Genomic DNA, 20,362 nt, shown 5'->3' with positions numbered 1-20,362 from the left:
AAGCAAGGAGGCAGCGAGAACAACTCTTGCTTTCTTTCAAGGTCTCTGGGAACTACTTGCATTGCCACCCAGACTTTGGGGCTGCGGGCTTTCCTGGCCACTCTATCCTCAAAAGCACCTTTTTTTCACTTTTTCCCAGCACCGGCCTCCAAAAATTTCACTGAATTCACTGAATTTCACTGATTTTTTTTTTGGAGTTGGAAGGGACCATATAGATCATCTAGTCCAACTCCCCTGCTGAAGCAGGATTGCTTAGAGAATGTTACTCAGATGCCGAGTATGCTCCGAGAAGGCTACTCAAAATGCCGACCGTCAGGAGCTGACTCTTGCACCCAAGGTCGCAGCCAGACCAAGTCTTGCTTTTTATGAACGCCTCTGGGAACTACTTGCATTGCCACCCAGACTTGGGGGCTGCGGGCTTTCCTGGCCACTCGATCCTCAAAAGCACCTTTTTTCTCACTTTTTCCCAGCACCGGCCTCCAAAAATGCCGAATGTCAGAGCTGACTCCCACAACCCAGGTGGAAGCCAGAACACCTCCTGCTTGTTTTGAACGCCTCTGGGAACTACTTGCATTGCCACCCAGACTTTGGGGCTGCGGGCTTTCCTGGCCACCCTATCCTCAAAAGCACCTTTTTTTCACTTTTTCCCAGCACCGGCCTCCAATATGCCGAACGTCCGGAGCTGACCCCCACAGCCAAGGTGGAAGTCAGAACACCTCCTGCTTGTTTTGAACGCCTCTGGGAACTACTTGCATTGCCACCCAGACTTTGGGGCTGCGGGCTTTCCTGGCCACTCGATCCTCAAAAGCACCTTTTTTTCACTTTTTCCCAGCACCAGCCTCCAAAAATGACGAACGTCCTGGCCTGGCTCCCACACCCAAGGTGGCAGCCAGAACAGCTCTTGCTTTTTATGAATGCCTCTGGGAACTACTTGCATTGCCACCCACACTTGGGGGCTGCGGGCTTTCCTGGCCACTCTATCCTCAAAAGCAGCTTTTTTCTCACTTTTTCCCAGCACCGGCCTCCAATATGCCGAACGTCCGGAGCTGACCCCCCACAGCCAAGGTGGCAGCCAGAACAACTCTTGCTTTTTATGAACGCCTCTGGGAACTACTTGCATTGCCACCCAGACTTGGGGGCTGCGGGCTTTCCTGGCCACTCGATCCTCAAAACCATCTTTTTTCTAAACCTTCTTTCAGCACCGGCCCATTAAAATTCCAAACGTCCGGAGCTGACTCCCACACCCAAGGTGGCAGCCAGAACAACCCTTGCTTTTTATGAACGCCTCTGGGAACTACTTGCATTGCCACCCAGACTTGGGGGCTGCGGGCTTTCCTGGCCACTCTCTCCTCAAAAGCACCTTTTTTTCACTTTTTCCCAGCACCAGCCTCCAAAAATGCCGAACGTCCTGGCCTGGCTCCCACACCCGAGTTGGCAGCCAGAACAACTCTTGCTTTTTATGAATGCCTCTGGGAACTACTTGCATTACCACCCAGACTTTGGGGCTGCGGGCTTTCCTGGCCACTCTATCCTCAAAAGCACCTTTTTTCTCACTTTTTCCCAGCACCGGCCTCCAAAAATGCCGAACGTCCGGAGCTGAGTCCTACAAGCAAGGAGGCAGCCAGAACAACTCTTGCTTTTTATGAACGCCTCTGGGAACTACTTGCATTGCCACCCAGACTTTGGGGCTGCGGGCTTTCCTGGCCACTCGATCCTCAAAAGCACCTTTTTTTCACTTTTTCCCAGCACCGGCCTCCAAAAATTTCACTGAATTCACTGAATTTCACTGATTTTTTTTTTGGAGTTGGAAGGGACCATATAGATCATCGAGTCCAACTCCCCTCCTGAAGCAGGATTGCTTAGAGAATGTTACTCAGATGCCGAGTATGCTCCGAGAAGGCTACTCAAAATGCCGACCGTCAGGAGCTGACTCTCGCACCCAAGGTCGCAGCCAGACCAAGTCTTGCTTTCTTTCAAGGTCTCTGGGAACTACTTGCATTGCCACCCAGACTTTGGGGCTGCGGGCTTTCCTGGCCACTCGATCCTCAAAAGCACCTTTTTCTCACTTTTTCCCAGCACCGGCCTCCAATATGCCGAACGTCCTGGCCTGGCTCCTACAGCCAAGGTGGCAGCCAGAACACCTCTTGCTTTTTATGAATGCCTCTGGGAACTACTTGCATTGCCACCCAGACTTGGGGGCTGCGGGCTTTCCTGGCCACTCGATCTTCAAAAGCACCTTTTTTTCACTTTTTCCCAGCACCAGCCTCCAAAAATGCCGAACGTCCTGGCCTGGCTCCCACACCCAATTGGCAGCCAGAACAACTCTTGCTTTTTATGAATGCCTCTGGGAACTACTTGCATTACCACCCAGACTTTGGGGCTGCGGGCTTTCCTGGCCACTCTATCCTCAAAAGCACCTTTTTTCTCACTTTTTCCCAGCACCGGCCTCCAAAAATGCCGAACGTCCGGAGCTGAGTCCTACAAGCAAGGAGGCAGCGAGAACAACTCTTGCTTTCTTTCAAGGTCTCTGGGAACTACTTGCATTGCCACCCAGACTTTGGGGCTGCGGGCTTTCCTGGCCACTCGATCCTCAAAAGCACCTTTTTTTCACTTTTTCCCAGCACCGGCCTCCAAAAATTTCACTGAATTCACTGAATTTCACTGATTTTTTTTTTGGAGTTGGAAGGGACCATATAGATCATCTAGTCCAACTCCCCTGCTGAAGCAGGATTGCTTAGAGAATGTTACTCAGATGCCGAGTATGCTCCGAGAAGGCTACTCAAAATGCCGACCGTCAGGAGCTGACTCTTGCACCCAAGGTCGCAGCCAGACCAAGTCTTGCTTTTTATGAACGCCTCTGGGAACTACTTGCATTGCCACCCAGACTTGGGGGCTGCGGGCTTTCCTGGCAACTCGATCCTCTAAACCACCTTTTTTTCACTTTTTCCCAGCACCGGCCTCCAAAAATTCCTAACGTCCTGGCCTTGCTCCCACACCCAAGGTGGCAATCAGAACAACTCTTGCTTTCTTTCAAGGTCTCTGGGAACTACTTGCATTGCCACCCAGACTTTGGGGCTGCGGGCTTTCCTGGCCACTCTATCCTCAAAACCATCTTTTTTCTAAACATTCTTTCAGCACCGGCCCATTAAAATTCCAAACATCAGGAGCTGACTCCCACACCCAAGGTGGCAGCCAGAAAAACTCTTGATTTTTATGAACGCCTCTGGGAACTACTTGCATTGCCACCCAGACTTTGGGGCTGCGGGCTTTCCTGGCCACTCGATCCTCAAAAGCACCTTTTTTTCACTTTTTCCCAGCACCGGCCTCCAAAAATGCCGAATGTCAGAGCTGACTACCACAGCCAAGGTGGAAGCCAAAACACCTCCTGCTTGTTTTGAACGCCTCTGGGAACTACTTGCATTGCCACCCACACTTGGGGGCTGCGGGCTTTCCTGGCCACTCGATCCTCAAAACCATCTTTTTTCTAAACCTTCTTTCAGCACCGGCCCATTAAAATTCCAAACGTCCGGAGCTGACTCCCACACCCAAGGTGGCAGCCAGAACAACCCTTGCTTTTTATGAACGCCTCTGGGAACTACTTGCATTGCCACCCAGACTTGGGGGCTGCGGGCTTTCCTGGCCACTCGATCCTCAAAAGCACCTTTTTTTCACTTTTTCCCAGCACCGGCCTCCAAAAATGCAGAACGTCCTGGCCTGGCTCCCACACCCGAGTTGGCAGCCAGAACAACTCTTGCTTTTTATGATTGCCTCTGGGAACTACTTGCATTACCACCCAGACTTTGGGGCTGCGGGCTTTCCTGGCCACTCGATCCTCAAAAGCACCTTTTTTTCACTTTTTCCCAGCACCGGCCTCCAAAAATGCCGAACGTCCGGAGCTGAGTCCTACAAGCAAGGAGGCAGCCAGAACAACTCTTGCTTTTTATGAACGCCTCTGGGAACTACTTGCATTGCCAGCCAGACTTTGCGGCTGCGGGCTTTCCTGGCCACTCTATCCTCAAAACCATCTTTTTTTCACTTTTTCCCAGCACCGGCCTCCAAAAATTTCACTGAATTCACTGAATTTCACTGATTTTTTTTTTGGAGTTGGAAGGGACCATATAGATCATCTAGTCCAACTCCCCTGCTGAAGCAGGATTGCTTAGAGAATGTTACTCAGATGCCGAGTATGCTCCGAGAAGGCTACTCAAAATGCCGACCGTCAGGAGCTGACTCTCGCACCCAAGGTCGCAGCCAGACCAAGTCTTGCTTTCTTTCAAGGTCTCTGGGAACTACTTGCATTGCCACCCAGACTTTGGGGCTGCGGGCTTTCCTGGCCACTCGATCCTCAAAAGCACCTTTTTTTCACTTTTTCCCAGCACCGGCCTCCAATATGCCGAACGTCCTGGCCTGGCTCCTACAGCCAAGGTGGCAGCCAGAACACCTCTTGCTTTTTATGAATGCCTCTGGGAACTACTTGCATTGCCACCCAGACTTGGGGGCTGCGGGCTTTCCTGGCCACTCTCTCCTCAAAAGCACCTTTTTTTCACTTTTTCCCAGCACCGGCCTCCAAAAATGCCGAACGTCCTGTCCTGGCTCCCACACCCAATTGGCAGCCAGAACAACTCTTGCTTTTTATGAATGCCTCTGGGAACTACTTGCATTACCACCCAGACTTTGGGGCTGCGTGCTTTCCTGGCCACTCTATCCTCAAAAGCACCTTTTTTCTCACTTTTTCCCAGCACCGGCCTCCAAAAATGCCGAACGTCCGGAGCTGAGTCCTACAAGCAAGGAGGCAGCGAGAACAACTCTTGCTTTCTTTCAAGGTCTCTGGGAACTACTTGCATTGCCAGCCAGACTTTGGGGCTGCGGGCTTTTCTGGCCACTCGATCCTCAAAAGCACCTTTTTTTCACTTTTTCCCAGCACCGGCCTCCAAAAATTTCACTGAATTCACTGAATTTCACTGATTTTTTTTTTGGAGTTGGAAGGGACCATATAGATCATCTAGTCCAACTCCCCTGCTGAAGCAGGATTGCTTAGAGAATGTTACTCAGATGCCGAGTATGCTCCGAGAAGGCTACTCAAAATGCCGACCGTCAGGAGCTGACTCTTGCACCCAAGGTCGCAGCCAGACCAAGTCTTGCTTTTTATGAACGCCTCTGGGAACTACTTGCATTGCCACCCAGACTTGGGGGCTGCGGGCTTTCCTGGCAACTCGATCCTCAAAAGCACCTTTTTTTCACTTTTTCCCAGCACCGGCCTCCAAAAATGCAGAACGTCCTGGCCTTGCTCCCACACCCAAGGTGGCAATCAGAACAACTCTTGCTTTCTTTCAAGGTCTCTGGGAACTACTTGCATTGCCACCCAGACTTTGGGGCTGCGGGCTTTCCTGGCCACTCTATCCTCAAAAGCACCTTTTTTTCACTTTTTCCCAGCACCGGCCTCCAAAAATTTCACTGAATTCACTGAATTTCACTGATTTTTTTTTTGGAGTTGGAAGGGACCATATAGATCATCTAGTCCAACTCCCCTGCTGAAGCAGGATTGCTTAGAGAATGTTACTCAGATGCCGAGTATGCTCCGAGAAGGCTACTCAAAATGCCGACCGTCAGGAGCTGACTCTCGCACCCAAGGTCGCAGCCAGACCAAGTCTTGCTTTCTTTCAAGGTCTCTGGGAACTACTTGCATTGCCACCGAGACTTTGGGGCTGCGGGCTTTCCTGGCCACTAGATCCTCAAAAGCACCTTTTTCTCACTTTTTCCCAGCACCGGCCTCCAAAAATTCCTAACGTCCTGGCCTGGCTCCCATACCCAAGGTGGCAGCCAGAACAACTCTTGCTTTCTTTCAAGGTCTCTGGGAACTACTTGCATTGCCACCCAGACTTTGGGGCTGCGGGTTTTTCTGGCCACCCTATCCTCAAAAGCACCTTTTTTTCACTTTTTCCCAGCACCGGCCTCCAATATGCCGAATGTCCGGAGCTGACCCCCACAGCCAAGGTGGCAGCCAGAACAACTCTTGCTTTTTATGAACGCCTCTGGGAACTACTTGCATTGCCAGCCAGACTTTGGGGCTGCGGGCTTTCCTGGCCACTCTATCCTCAAAAGCACCTTTTTTTCACTTTTTCCCAGCACCGGCCTCCAAAAATTTCACTGAATTCACTGAATTTCACTGATTTTTTTTTTGGAGTTGGAAGGGACCATATAGATCATCTAGTCCAACTCCCCTCCTGAAGCAGGATTGCTTAGAGAATGTTACTCAGATGCCGAGTATGCTCCGAGAAGGCTACTCAAAATGCCGACCGTCAGGAGCTGACTCTTGCACCCAAGGTCGCAGCCAGACCAAGTCTTGCTTTTTATGAATGCCTCTGGGACCTACTTGCATTGCCACCCAGACTTTGGGGCTGCGGGCTTTCCTGGCAACTCTATCCTCAAAAGCATCTTTTTTTCACTTTTTCCCAGCACCGGCCTCCAAAAATTCCTAACGTCCTGGCCTTGCTCCCACACCCAAGTTGGCAGCCATAACAACTCCAGCTTTCTTTCAAGGTCTCTGGGAACTACTTGCATTGCCACCCAGACTTTGGGGCTGCGGGCTTTTCTGGCCACCCTATCCTCAAAAGCACCTTTTTTTCACTTTTTCCCAGCACCGGCCTCCAATATGCCGAACGTCCGGAGCTGACCCCCACAGCCAAGGTGGAAGTCAGAACACCTCCTGCTTGTTTTGAACGCCTCTGGGAACTACTTGCATTGCCACCCACACTTGGGGGCTGCGGGCTTTCCTGGCCACTCTATCCTCAAAACCATCTTTTTTCTAAACCTTCTTTCAGCACCGGCCCATTAAAATTCCAAACGTCCGGAGCTGACTCCCACACCCAAGGTGGCAGCCAGAACAACCCTTGCTTTTTATGAACGCCTCTGGGAACTACTTGCATTGCCACCCAGACTTGGGGGCTGCGGGCTTTCCTGGCCACTATATCCTCAAAAGCACCTTTTTTCTCATTTTTCCCAGCACCGGCCTCCAAAAATGCCGAATGTCAGAGCTGACTACCACAGCCAAGGTGGAAGTCAGAACACCTCCTGCTTGTTTTGAACGCCTCTGGGAACTACTTGCATTGCCACCCACACTTGGGGGCTGCGGGCTTTCCTGGCCACTCGATCCTCAAAAGCAACTTTTTTCTCACTTTTTCCCAGCACCGGCCTCCAATATGCCGAACGTCCGGAGCTGACCCCCCACAGCCAAGGTGGCAGCCAGAACAACTCTTGCTTTTTATGAACGCCTCTGGGAACTACTTGCATTGCCACCCAGACTTGGGGGCTGCGGGCTTTCCTGGCCACTCGATCCTCAAAACCATCTTTTTTCTAAACCTTCTTTCAGCACCGGCCCATTAAAATTCCAAACGTCCGGAGCTGACTCCCACACCCAAGGTGGCAGCCAGAACAACTCTTGCTTTTTATGAACGCGTCTGGGAACTACTTGCATTGCCACCCAGACTTGGGGGCTGCGGGCTTTCCTGGCCACTCTCTCCTCAAAAGCACCTTTTTTTCACTTTTTCCCAGCACCAGCCTCCAAAAATGCAGAACGTCCTGGCCTGGCTCCCACACCCAAGGTGGCAGCCAGAACAACTCTTGCTTTTTATGAACGCGTCTGGGAACTACTTGCATTGCCACCCAGACTTGGGGGCTGCGGGCTTTCCTGGCCACTCTCTCCTCAAAAGCACCTTTTTTCTCACTTTTTCCCAGCACCGGCCTCCAAAAATGCCGAACGTCCGGAGTTGAGTCCTACAAGCAAGGAGGCAGCCAGAACAACTCTTGCTTTTTATGAACGCCTCTGGGAACTACTTGCATTGCCACCCAGACTTTGGGGCTGCGGGCTTTCCTGGCCACTCGATCCTCAAAAGCACCTTTTTTCTCACTTTTTCCCAGCACCGGCCTCCAAAAATGCCGAACGTCCGGAGCTGAGTCCTACAAGCAAGGAGGCAGCGAGAACAACTCTTGCTTTCTTTCAAGGTCTCTGGGAACTACTTGCATTGCCAGCCAGACTTTGGGGCTGCGGGCTTTTCTGGCCACTCGATCCTCAAAAGCACCTTTTTTTCACTTTTTCCCAGCACCGGCCTCCAAAAATTTCACTGAATTCACTGAATTTCACTGATTTTTTTTTTGGAGTTGGAAGGGACCATATAGATCATCTAGTCCAACTCCCCTGCTGAAGCAGGATTGCTTAGAGAATGTTACTCAGATGCCGAGTATGCTCCGAGAAGGCTACTCAAAATGCCGACCGTCAGGAGCTGACTCTTGCACCCAAGGTCGCAGCCAGAACAACTCTTGATTTTTATGAACGCCTCTGGGAACTACTTGCATTGCCACCCAGACTTGGGGGCTGCGGGCTTTCCTGGCAACTCTATCCTCAAAAGCATCTTTTTTTCACTTTTTCCCAGCACCGGCCTCCAAAAATTCCTAACGTCCTGGCCTTGCTCCCACACCCAAGGTGGCAATCAGAACAACTCTTGCTTTCTTTCAAGGTCTCTGGGAACTACTTGCATTGCCACCCAGACTTTGGGGCTGCGGGCTTTCCTGGCCACTCTATCCTCAAAAGCACCTTTTTTTCACTTTTTCCCAGCACCGGCCTCCAAAAATTTCACTGAATTCACTGAATTTCACTGATTTTTTTTTTGGAGTTGGAAGGGACCATATAGATCATCTAGTCCAACTCCCCTCCTGAAGCAGGATTGCTTAGAGAATGTTACTCAGATGCCGAGTATGCTCCGAGAAGGCTACTCAAAATGCCGACCGTCAGGAGCTGACTCTTGCACCCAAGGTCGCAGCCAGACCAAGTCTTGCTTTTTATGAATGCCTCTGGGACCTACTTGCATTGCCACCCAGACTTTGGGGCTGCGGGCTTTCCTGGCAACTCTATCCTCAAAAGCATCTTTTTTTCACTTTTTCCCAGCACCGGCCTCCAAAAATTCCTAACGTCCTGGCCTTGCTCCCACACCCAAGTTGGCAGCCATAACAACTCCAGCTTTCTTTCAAGGTCTCTGGGAACTACTTGCATTGCCACCCAGACTTGGGGGCTGCGGGCTTTCCTGGCCACCCTATCCTCAAAAGCACCTTTTTTTCACTTTTTCCCAGCACCGGCCTCCAATATGCCGAACGTCCGGAGCTGACCCCCACAGCCAAGGTGGAAGTCAGAACACCTCCTGCTTGTTTTGAACGCCTCTGGGAACTACTTGCATTGCCACCCACACTTGGGGGCTGCGGGCTTTCCTGGCCACTCGATCCTCAAAACCATCTTTTTTCTAAACCTTCTTTCAGCACCGGCCCATTAAAATTCCAAACGTCCGGAGCTGACTCCCACACCCAAGGTGGCAGCCAGAACAACCCTTGCTTTTTATGAACGCCTCTGGGAACTACTTGCATTGCCACCCAGACTTGGGGGCTGCGGGCTTTCCTGGCCACTATATCCTCAAAAGCACCTTTTTTCTCATTTTTCCCAGCACCGGCCTCCAAAAATGCCGAATGTCAGAGCTGACTACCACAGCCAAGGTGGAAGTCAGAACACCTCCTGCTTGTTTTGAACGCCTCTGGGAACTACTTGCATTGCCACCCACACTTGGGGGCTGCGGGCTTTCCTGGCCACTCGATCCTCAAAAGCAACTTTTTTCTCACTTTTTCCCAGCACCAGCCTCCAATATGCCGAACGTCCGGAGCTGACCCCCCACAGCCAAGGTGGCAGCCAGAACAACTCTTGCTTTTTATGAACGCCTCTGGGAACTACTTGCATTGCCACCCACACTTGGGGGCTGCGGGCTTTCCTGGCCACTCGATCCTCAAAACCATCTTTTTTCTAAACCTTCTTTCAGCACCGGCCCATTAAAATTCCAAACGTCCGGAGCTGACTCCCACACCCAAGGTGGCAGCCAGAACAACCCTTGCTTTTTATGAACGCCTCTGGGAACTACTTGCATTGCCACCCAGACTTGGGGGCTGCGGGCTTTCCTGGCCACTATATCCTCAAAAGCACCTTTTTTTCACTTTTTCCCAGCACCAGCCTCCAAAAATGCCGAACGTCCTGGCCTGGCTCCCACACCCGAGTTGGCAGCCAGAACAACTCTTGCTTTTTATGAATGCCTCTGGGAACTACTTGCATTACCACCCAGACTTTGGGGCTGCGGGCTTTCCTGGCCACTCTATCCTCAAAAGCACCTTTTTTTCACTTTTTCCCAGCACCGGCCTCCAAAAATGCCGAACGTCCGGAGCTGAGTCCTACAAGCAAGGAGGCAGCGAGAACAACTCTTGCTTTTTATGAACGCCTCTGGGAACTACTTGCATTGCCACCCAGACTTTGGGGCTGCGGGCTTTCCTGGCCACTCTATCCTCAAAAGCACCTTTTTTTCACTTTTTCCCAGCACCGGCCTACAAAAATTTCACTGAATTCACTGAATTTCACTGATTTTTTTTTTGGAGTTGGAAGGGACCATATAGATCATCGAGTCCAACTCCCCTCCTGAAGCAGGATTGCTTAGAGAATGTTACTCAGATGCCGAGTATGCTCCGAGAAGGCTACTCAAAATGCCGACCGTCAGGAGCTGACTCTCGCACCCAAGGTCGCAGCCAGACCAAGTCTTGCTTTCTTTCAAGGTCTCTGGGAACTACTTGCATTGCCACCCAGACTTTGGGGCTGCGGGCTTTCCTGGCCACTCGATCCTCAAAAGCACCTTTTTCTCACTTTTTCCCAGCACCGGCCTCCAATATGCCGAACGTCCTGGCCTGGCTCCTACAGCCAAGGTGGCAGCCAGAACACCTCTTGCTTTTTATGAATGCCTCTGGGAACTACTTGCATTACCACCCAGACTTGGGGGCTGCGGGCTTTCCTGGCCACTCGATCCTCAAAAGCACCTTTTTTCTCACTTTTTCCCAGCACCGGCCTCCAAAAATGCCGAACGTCCGGAGCTGAGTCCTACAAGCAAGGAGGCAGCGAGAACAACTCTTGCTTTCTTTCAAGGTCTCTGGGAACTACTTGCATTGCCACCCAGACTTTGGGGCTGCGTGCTTTCCTGGCCACTCTATCCTCAAAAGCACCTTTTTTTCACTTTTTCCCAGCACCGGCCTCCAAAAATTTCACTGAATGCACTGAATTTCACTGATTTTTTTTTTGGAGTTGGAAGGGACCATATAGATCATCTAGTCCAACTCCCCTGCTGAAGCAGGATTGCTTAGAGAATGTTACTCAGATGCCGAGTATGCTCCGAGAAGGCTACTCAAAATGCCGACCGTCAGGAGCTGACTCTTGCACCCAAGGTCGCAGCCAGACCAAGTCTTGCTTTTTATGAACGCCTCTGGGAACTACTTGCATTGCCACCCAGACTTGGGGGCTGCGGGCTTTCCTGGCCACTCGATCCTCAAAAGCACCTTTTTTCTCACTTTTTCCCAGCACCGGCCTCCAAAAATGCCGAATGTCAGAGCTGACTCCCACAACCCAGGTGGAAGCCAGAACACCTCCTGCTTGTTTTGAACGCCTCTGGGAACTACTTGCATTGCCACCCACACTTGGGGGCTGCGGGCTTTCCTGGCCACTCTATCCTCAAAACCATCTTTTTTCTAAACATTCTTTCAGCACCGGCCCATTAAAATTCCAAACATCAGGAGCTGACTCCCACACCCAAGGTGGCAGCCAGAAAAACTCTTGATTTTTATGAACGCCTCTGGGAACTACTTGCATTGCCACCCAGACTTGGGGGCTGCGGGCTTTCCTGGCCACTCGATCCTCAAAAGCACCTTTTTTTCACTTTTTCCCAGCACCGGCCTCCAAAAATGCCGAATGTCAGAGCTGACTACCACAGCCAAGGTGGAAGCCAAAACACCTCCTGCTTGTTTTGAACGCCTCTGGGAACTACTTGCATTGCCACCCACACTTGGGGGCTGCGGGCTTTCCTGGCCACTCGATCCTCAAAACCATCTTTTTTCTAAACCTTCTTTCAGCACCGGCCCATTAAAATTCCAAACGTCCGGAGCTGACTCCCACACCCAAGGTGGCAGCCAGAACAACCCTTGCTTTTTATGAACGCCTCTGGGAACTACTTGCATTGCCACCCAGACTTGGGGGCTGCGGGCTTTCCTGGCCACTCGATCCTCAAAAGCACCTTTTTTTCACTTTTTCCCAGCACCAGCCTCCAAAAATGCAGAACGTCCTGGCCTGGCTCCCACACCCGAGTTGGCAGCCAGAACAACTCTTGCTTTTTATGATTGCCTCTGGGAACTACTTGCATTACCACCCAGACTTTGGGGCTGCGGGCTTTCCTGGCCACTCTATCCTCAAAAGCACCTTTTTTTCACTTTTTCCCAGCACCGGCCTCCAAAAATGCCGAACGTCCGGAGCTGAGTCCTACAAGCAAGGAGGCAGCCAGAACAACTCTTGCTTTTTATGAACGCCTCTGGGAACTACTTGCATTGCCAGCCAGACTTTGCGGCTGCGGGCTTTCCTGGCCACTCTATCCTCAAAACCATCTTTTTTTCACTTTTTCCCAGCACCGGCCTCCAAAAATTTCACTGAAGTCACTGAATTTCACTGATTTTTTTTTTGGAGTTGGAAGGGACCATATAGATCATCTAGTCCAACTCCCCTGCTGAAGCAGGATTGCTTAGAGAATGTTACTCAGATGCCGAGTATGCTCCGAGAAGGCTACTCAAAATGCCGACCGTCAGGAGCTGACTCTCGCACCCAAGGTCGCAGCCAGACCAAGTCTTGCTTTCTTTCAAGGTCTCTGGGAACTACTTGCATTGCCACCCAGACTTGGGGGCTGCGGGCTTTCCTGGCCACTCGATCCTCAAAAGCACCTTTTTTTCACTTTTTCCCAGCACCGGCCTCCAATATGCCGAACGTCCTGGCCTGGCTCCTACAGCCAAGGTGGCAGCCAGAACACCTCTTGCTTTTTATGAATGCCTCTGGGAACTACTTGCATTGCCACCCAGACTTGGGGGCTGCGGGCTTTCCTGGCCACTCGATCCTCAAAAGCACCTTTTTTTCACTTTTTCCCAGCACCAGCCTCCAAAAATGCCGAACGTCCTGTCCTGGCTCCCACACCCAATTGGCAGCCAGAACAACTCTTGCTTTTTATGAATGCCTCTGGGAACTACTTGCATTACCACCCAGACTTTGGGGCTGCGTGCTTTCCTGGCCACTCTATCCTCAAAAGCACCTTTTTTCTCACTTTTTCCCAGCACCGGCCTCCAAAAATGCCGAACGTCCGGAGCTGAGTCCTACAAGCAAGGAGGCAGCGAGAACAACTCTTGCTTTCTTTCAAGGTCTCTGGGAACTACTTGCATTGCCACCCAGACTTTGGGGCTGCGGGCTTTTCTGGCCACTCTATCCTCAAAAGCACCTTTTTTTCACTTTTTCCCACCACCGGCCTCCAAAAATTTCACTGAATGCACTGAATTTCACTGATTTTTTTTTTGGAGTTGGAAGGGACCATATAGATCATCTAGTCCAACTCCCCTGCTGAAGCAGGATTGCTTAGAGAATGTTACTCAGATGCCGAGTATGCTCCGAGAAGGCTACTCAAAATGCCGACCGTCAGGAGCTGACTCTTGCACCCAAGGTCGCAGTCAGACCAAGTCTTGCTTTTTATGAATGCCTCTGGGACCTACTTGCATTGCCACCCAGACTTTGGGGCTGCGGGCTTTCCTGGCAACTCTATCCTCAAAAGCATCTTTTTTTCACTTTTTCCCAGCACCGGCCTCCAAAAATTCCTAACGTCCTGGCCTTGCTCCCACACCCAAGTTGGCAGCCATAACAACTCCAGCTTTCTTTCAAGGTCTCTGGGAACTACTTGCATTGCCACCCAGACTTTGGGGCTGCGGGCTTTCCTGGCCACCCTATCCTCAAAAGCACCTTTTTTTCACTTTTTCCCAGCACCGGCCTCCAATATGCCGAACGTCCGGAGCTGACCCCCAAAGCCAAGGTGGAAGTCAGAACACCTCCTGCTTGTTTTGAACGCCTCTGGGAACTACTTGCATTGCCACCCACACTTGGGGGCTGCGGGCTTTCCTGGCCACTCGATCCTCAAAACCATCTTTTTTCTAAACATTCTTTCAGCACCGGCCCATTAAAATTCCAAACGTCCGGAGCTGACTCCCACACCCAAGGTGGCAGCCAGAACAACTCTTGATTTTTATGAACGCCTCTGGGAACTACTTGCATTGCCACCCAGACTTTGGGGCTGCGGGCTTTCCTGGCCACTCGATCCTCAAAAGCACCTTTTTTCTCACTTTTTCCCAGCACCGGCCTCCAAAAATGCCGAACGTCCGGAGCTGAGTCCTACAAGCAAGGAGGCAGCGAGAACAACTCTTGCTTTCTTTCAAGGTCTCTGGGAACTACTTGCATTGCCAGCCAGACTTTGGGGCTGCGGGCTTTTCTGGCCACTCGATCCTCAAAAGCACCTTTTTTTCACTTTTTCCCAGCACCGGCCTCCAAAAATTTCACTGAATTCACTGAATTTCACTGATTTTTTTTTTGGAGTTGGAAGGGACCATATAGATCATCTAGTCCAACTCCCCTGCTGAAGCAGGATTGCTTAGAGAATGTTACTCAGATGCCGAGTATGCTCCGAGAAGGCTACTCAAAATGCCGACCGTCAGGAGCTGACTCTTGCACCCAAGGTCGCAGCCAGAACAACTCTTGATTTTTATGAACGCCTCTGGGAACTACTTGCATTGCCACCCAGACTTGGGGGCTGCGGGCTTTCCTGGCAACTCTATCCTCAAAAGCATCTTTTTTTCACTTTTTCCCAGCACCGGCCTCCAAAAATTCCTAACGTCCTGGCCTTGCTCCCACACCCAAGGTGGCAATCAGAACAACTCTTGCTTTCTTTCAAGGTCTCTGGGAACTACTTGCATTGCCACCCAGACTTTGGGGCTGCGGGCTTTCCTGGCCACTCTATCCTCAAAAGCACCTTTTTTTCACTTTTTCCCAGCACCGGCCTCCAAAAATTTCACTGAATTCACTGAATTTCACTGATTTTTTTTTTGGAGTTGGAAGGGACCATATAGATCATCTAGTCCAACTCCCCTGCTGAAGCAGGATTGCTTAGAGAATGTTACTCAGATGCCGAGTATGCTCCGAGAAGGCTACTCAAAATGCCGACCGTCAGGAGCTGACTCTCGCACCCAAGGTCGCAGCCAGACCAAGTCTTGCTTTCTTTCAAGGTCTCTGGGAACTACTTGCATTGCCACCGAGACTTTGGGGCTGCGGGCTTTCCTGGCCACTAGATCCTCAAAAGCACCTTTTTCTCACTTTTTCCCAGCACCGGCCTCCAAAAATTCCTAACGTCCTGGCCTGGCTCCCACACCCAAGGTGGCAGCCAGAACAACTCTTGCTTTCTTTCAAGGTCTCTGGGAACTACTTGCATTGCCACCCAGACTTTGGGGCTGCGGGTTTTTCTGGCCACCCTATCCTCAAAAGCACCTTTTTTTCACTTTTTCCCAGCACCGGCCTCCAATATGCCGAATGTCCGGAGCTGACCCCCACAGCCAAGGTGGCAGCCAGAACAACTCTTGCTTTTTATGAACGCCTCTGGGAACTACTTGCATTGCCAGCCAGACTTTGGGGCTGCGGGCTTTCCTGGCCACTCTATCCTCAAAAGCACCTTTTTTTCACTTTTTCCCAGCACCGGCCTCCAAAAATTTCACTGAATTCACTGAATTTCACTGATTTTTTTTTTGGAGTTGGAAGGGACCATATAGATCATCTAGTCCAACTCCCCTCCTGAAGCAGGATTGCTTAGAGAATGTTACTCAGATGCCGAGTATGCTCCGAGAAGGCTACTCAAAATGCCGACCGTCAGGAGCTGACTCTTGCACCCAAGGTCGCAGCCAGACCAAGTCTTGCTTTTTATGAATGCCTCTGGGACCTACTTGCATTGCCACCCAGACTTTGGGGCTGCGGGCTTTCCTGGCAACTCTATCCTCAAAAGCATCTTTTTTTCACTTTTTCCCAGCACCGGCCTCCAAAAATTCCTAACGTCCTGGCCTTGCTCCCACACCCAAGTTGGCAGCCATAACAACTCCAGCTTTCTTTCAAGGTCTCTGGGAACTACTTGCATTGCCACCCAGACTTGGGGGCTGCGGGCTTTCCTGGCCACCCTATCCTCAAAAGCACCTTTTTTTCACTTTTTCCCAGCACCGGCCTCCAATATGCCGAACGTCCGGAGCTGACCCCCACAGCCAAGGTGGAAGTCAGAACACCTCCTGCTTGTTTTGAACGCCTCTGGGAACTACTTGCATTGCCACCCACACTTGGGGGCTGCGGGCTTTCCTGGCCACTCTATCCTCAAAACCATCTTTTTTCTAAACCTTCTTTCAGCACCGGCCCATTAAAATTCCAAACGTCCGGAGCTGACTCCCACACCCAAGGTGGCAGCCAGAACAACCCTTGCTTTTTATGAACGCCTCTGGGAACTACTTGCATTGCCACCCAGACTTGGGGGCTGCGGGCTTTCCTGGCCACTATATCCTCAAAAGCACCTTTTTTCTCATTTTTCCCAGCACCGGCCTCCAAAAATGCCGAATGTCAGAGCTGACTACCACAGCCAAGGTGGAAGTCAGAACACCTCCTGCTTGTTTTGAACGCCTCTGGGAACTACTTGCATTGCCACCCACACTTGGGGGCTGCGGGCTTTCCTGGCCACTCGATCCTCAAAAGCAACTTTTTTCTCACTTTTTCCCAGCACCGGCCTCCAATATGCCGAACGTCCGGAGCTGACCCCCCACAGCCAAGGTGGCAGCCAGAACAACTCTTGCTTTTTATGAACGCCTCTGGGAACTACTTGCATTGCCACCCAGACTTGGGGGCTGCGGGCTTTCCTGGCCACTCGATCCTCAAAACCATCTTTTTTCTAAACCTTCTTTCAGCACCGGCCCATTAAAATTCCAAACGTCCGGAGCTGACTCCCACACCCAAGGTGGCAGCCAGAACAACCCTTGCTTTTTATGAACGCCTCTGGGAACTACTTGCATTGCCACCCAGACTTGGGGGCTGCGGGCTTTCCTGGCCACTCGATCCTCAAAAGCACCTTTTTTTCACTTTTTCCCAGCACCAGCCTCCAAAAATGCCGAACGTCCTGGCCTGGCTCCCACACCCGAGTTGGCAGCCAGAACAACTCTTGCTTTTTATGAATGCCTCTGGGAACTACTTGCATTACCACCCAGACTTTGGGGCTGCGGGCTTTCCTGGCCACTCTATCCTCAAAAGCACCTTTTTTCTCACTTTTTCCCAGCACCGGCCTCCAAAAATGCCGAACGTCCGGAGCTGAGTCCTACAAGCAAGGAGGCAGCGAGAACAACTCTTGCTTTTTATGAACGCCTCTGGGAACTACTTGCATTGCCACCCAGACTTTGGGGCTGCGGGCTTTCCTGGCCACTCTATACTCAAAAGCACCTTTTTTTCACTTTTTCCCAGCACCGGCCTACAAAAATTTCACTGAATTCACTGAATTTCACTGATTTTTTTTTTGGAGTTGGAAGGGACCATATAGATCATCGAGTCCAACTCCCCTCCTGAAGCAGGATTGCTTAGAGAATGTTACTCAGATGCCGAGTATGCTCCGAGAAGGCTACTCAAAATGCCGACCGTCAGGAGCTGACTCTCGCACCCAAGGTCGCAGCCAGACCAAGTCTTGCTTTCTTTCAAGGTCTCTGGGAACTACTTGCATTGCCACCCAGACTTTGGGGCTGCGGGCTTTCCTGGCCACTCGATCCTCAAAAGCACCTTTTTCTCACTTTTTCCCAGCACCGGCCTCCAATATGCCGAACGTCCTGGCCTGGCTCCTACAGCCAAGGTTGCAGCCAGAACACCTCTTGCTTTTTATGAATGCCTCTGGGAACTACTTGCATTACCACCCAGACTTGGGGGCTGCGGGCTTTCCTGGCCACTCGATCCTCAAAAGCACCTTTTTTCTCACTTTTTCCCAGCACCGGCCTCCAAAAATGCCGAACGTCCGGAGCTGAGTCCTACAAGCAAGGAGGCAGCGAGAACAACTCTTGCTTTCTTTCAAGGTCTCTGGGAACTACTTGCATTGCCACCCAGACTTTGGGGCTGCGGGCTTTCCTGGCCACTCGATCCTCAAAAGCACCTTTTTTTCACTTTTTCCCAGCACCGGCCTCCAAAAATTTCACTGAATGCACTGAATTTCACTGATTTTTTTTTTGGAGTTGGAAGGGACCATATAGATCATCTAGTCCAACTCCCCTGCTGAAGCAGGATTGCTTAGAGAATGTTACTCAGATGCCGAGTATGCTCCGAGAAGGCTACTCAAAATGCCGACCGTCAGGAGCTGACTCTTGCACCCAAGGTCGCAGCCAGACCAAGTCTTGCTTTTTATGAACGCCTCTGGGAACTACTTGCATTGCCACCCAGACTTGGGGGCTGCGGGCTTTCCTGGCCACTCGATCCTCAAAAGCACCTTTTTTTCTCACTTTTTCCCAGCACCGGCCTCCAAAAATGCCGAATGTCAGAGCTGACTCCCACAACCCAGGTGGAAGCCAGAACACCTCCTGCTTGTTTTGAACGCCTCTGGGAACTACTTGCATTGCCACCCACACTTGGGGGCTGCGGGCTTTCCTGGCCACTCTATCCTCAAAACCATCTTTTTTCTAAACATTCTTTCAGCACCGGCCCATTAAAATTCCAAACATCAGGAGCTGACTCCCACACCCAAGGTGGCAGCCAGAAAAACTCTTGATTTTTATGAACGCCTCTGGGAACTACTTGCATTGCCACCCAGACTTTGGGGCTGCGGGCTTTCCTGGCCACTCGATCCTCAAAAGCACCTTTTTTTCACTTTTTCCCAGCACCGGCCTCCAAAAATGCCGAATGTCAGAGCTGACTACCACAGCCAAGGTGGAAGCCAAAACACCTCCTGCTTGTTTTGAACGCCTCTGGGAACTACTTGCATTGCCACCCACACTTGGGGGCTGCGGGCTTTCCTGGCCACTCGATCCTCAAAACCATCTTTTTTCTAAACCTTCTTTCAGCACCGGCCCATTAAAATTCCAAACGTCCGGAGCTGACTCCCACACCCAAGGTGGCAGCCAGAACAACCCTTGCTTTTTATGAACGCCTCTGGGAACTACTTGCATTGCCACCCAGACTTGGGGGCTGCGGGCTTTCCTGGCCACTCGATCCTCAAAAGCACCTTTTTTTCACTTTTTCCCAGCACCAGCCTCCAAAAATGCAGAACGTCCTGGCCTGGCTCCCACACCCGAGTTGGCAGCCAGAACAACTCTTGCTTTTTATGATTGCCTCTGGGAACTACTTGCATTACCACCCAGACTTTGGGGCTGCGGGCTTTCCTGGCCACTCTATCCTCAAAAGCACCTTTTTTTCACTTTTTCCCAGCACCGGCCTCCAAAAATGCCGAACGTCCGGAGCTGAGTCCTACAAGCAAGGAGGCAGCCAGAACAACTCTTGCTTTTTATGAACGCCTCTGGGAACTACTTGCATTGCCAGCCAGACTTTGCGGCTGCGGGCTTTCCTGGCCACTCTATCCTCAAAACCATCTTTTTTTCACTTTTTCCCAGCACCGGCCTCCAAAAATTTCACTGAAGTCACTGAATTTCACTGATTTTTTTTTTGGAGTTGGAAGGGACCATATAGATCATCGAGTCCAACTCCCCTCCTGAAGCAGGATTGCTTAGAGAATGTTACTCAGATGCCGAGTATGCTCCGAGAAGGCTACTCAAAATGCCGACCGTCAGGAGCTGACTCTCGCACCCAAGGTCGCAGCCAGACCAAGTCTTGCTTTCTTTCAAGGTCTCTGGGAACTACTTGCATTGCCACCCAGACTTTGGGGCTGCGGGCTTTCCTGGCCACTCGATCCTCAAAAGCACCTTTTTCTCACTTTTTCCCAGCACCGGCCTCCAATATGCCGAACGTCCTGGCCTGGCTCCTACAGCCAAGGTTGCAGCCAGAACACCTCTTGCTTTTTATGAATGCCTCTGGGAACTACTTGCATTACCACCCAGACTTGGGGGCTGCGGGCTTTCCTGGCCACTCGATCCTCAAAAGCACCTTTTTTCTCACTTTTTCCCAGCACCGGCCTCCAAAAATGCCGAACGTCCGGAGCTGAGTCCTACAAGCAAGGAGGCAGCGAGAACAACTCTTGCTTTCTTTCAAGGTCTCTGGGAACTACTTGCATTGCCACCCAGACTTTGGGGCTGCGGGCTTTCCTGGCCACTCGATCCTCAAAAGCACCTTTTTTTCACTTTTTCCCAGCACCGGCCTCCAAAAATTTCACTGAATGCACTGAATTTCACTGATTTTTTTTTTGGAGTTGGAAGGGACCATATAGATCATCTAGTCCAACTCCCCTGC

Source organism: Numenius arquata, chromosome 2, assembly GCF_964106895.1.
Source record: "Numenius arquata chromosome 2, bNumArq3.hap1.1, whole genome shotgun sequence".
NCBI classification, from domain to species: domain Eukaryota; kingdom Metazoa; phylum Chordata; class Aves; order Charadriiformes; family Scolopacidae; genus Numenius; species Numenius arquata.
This window is presented reverse-complemented; position numbering follows the sequence as displayed.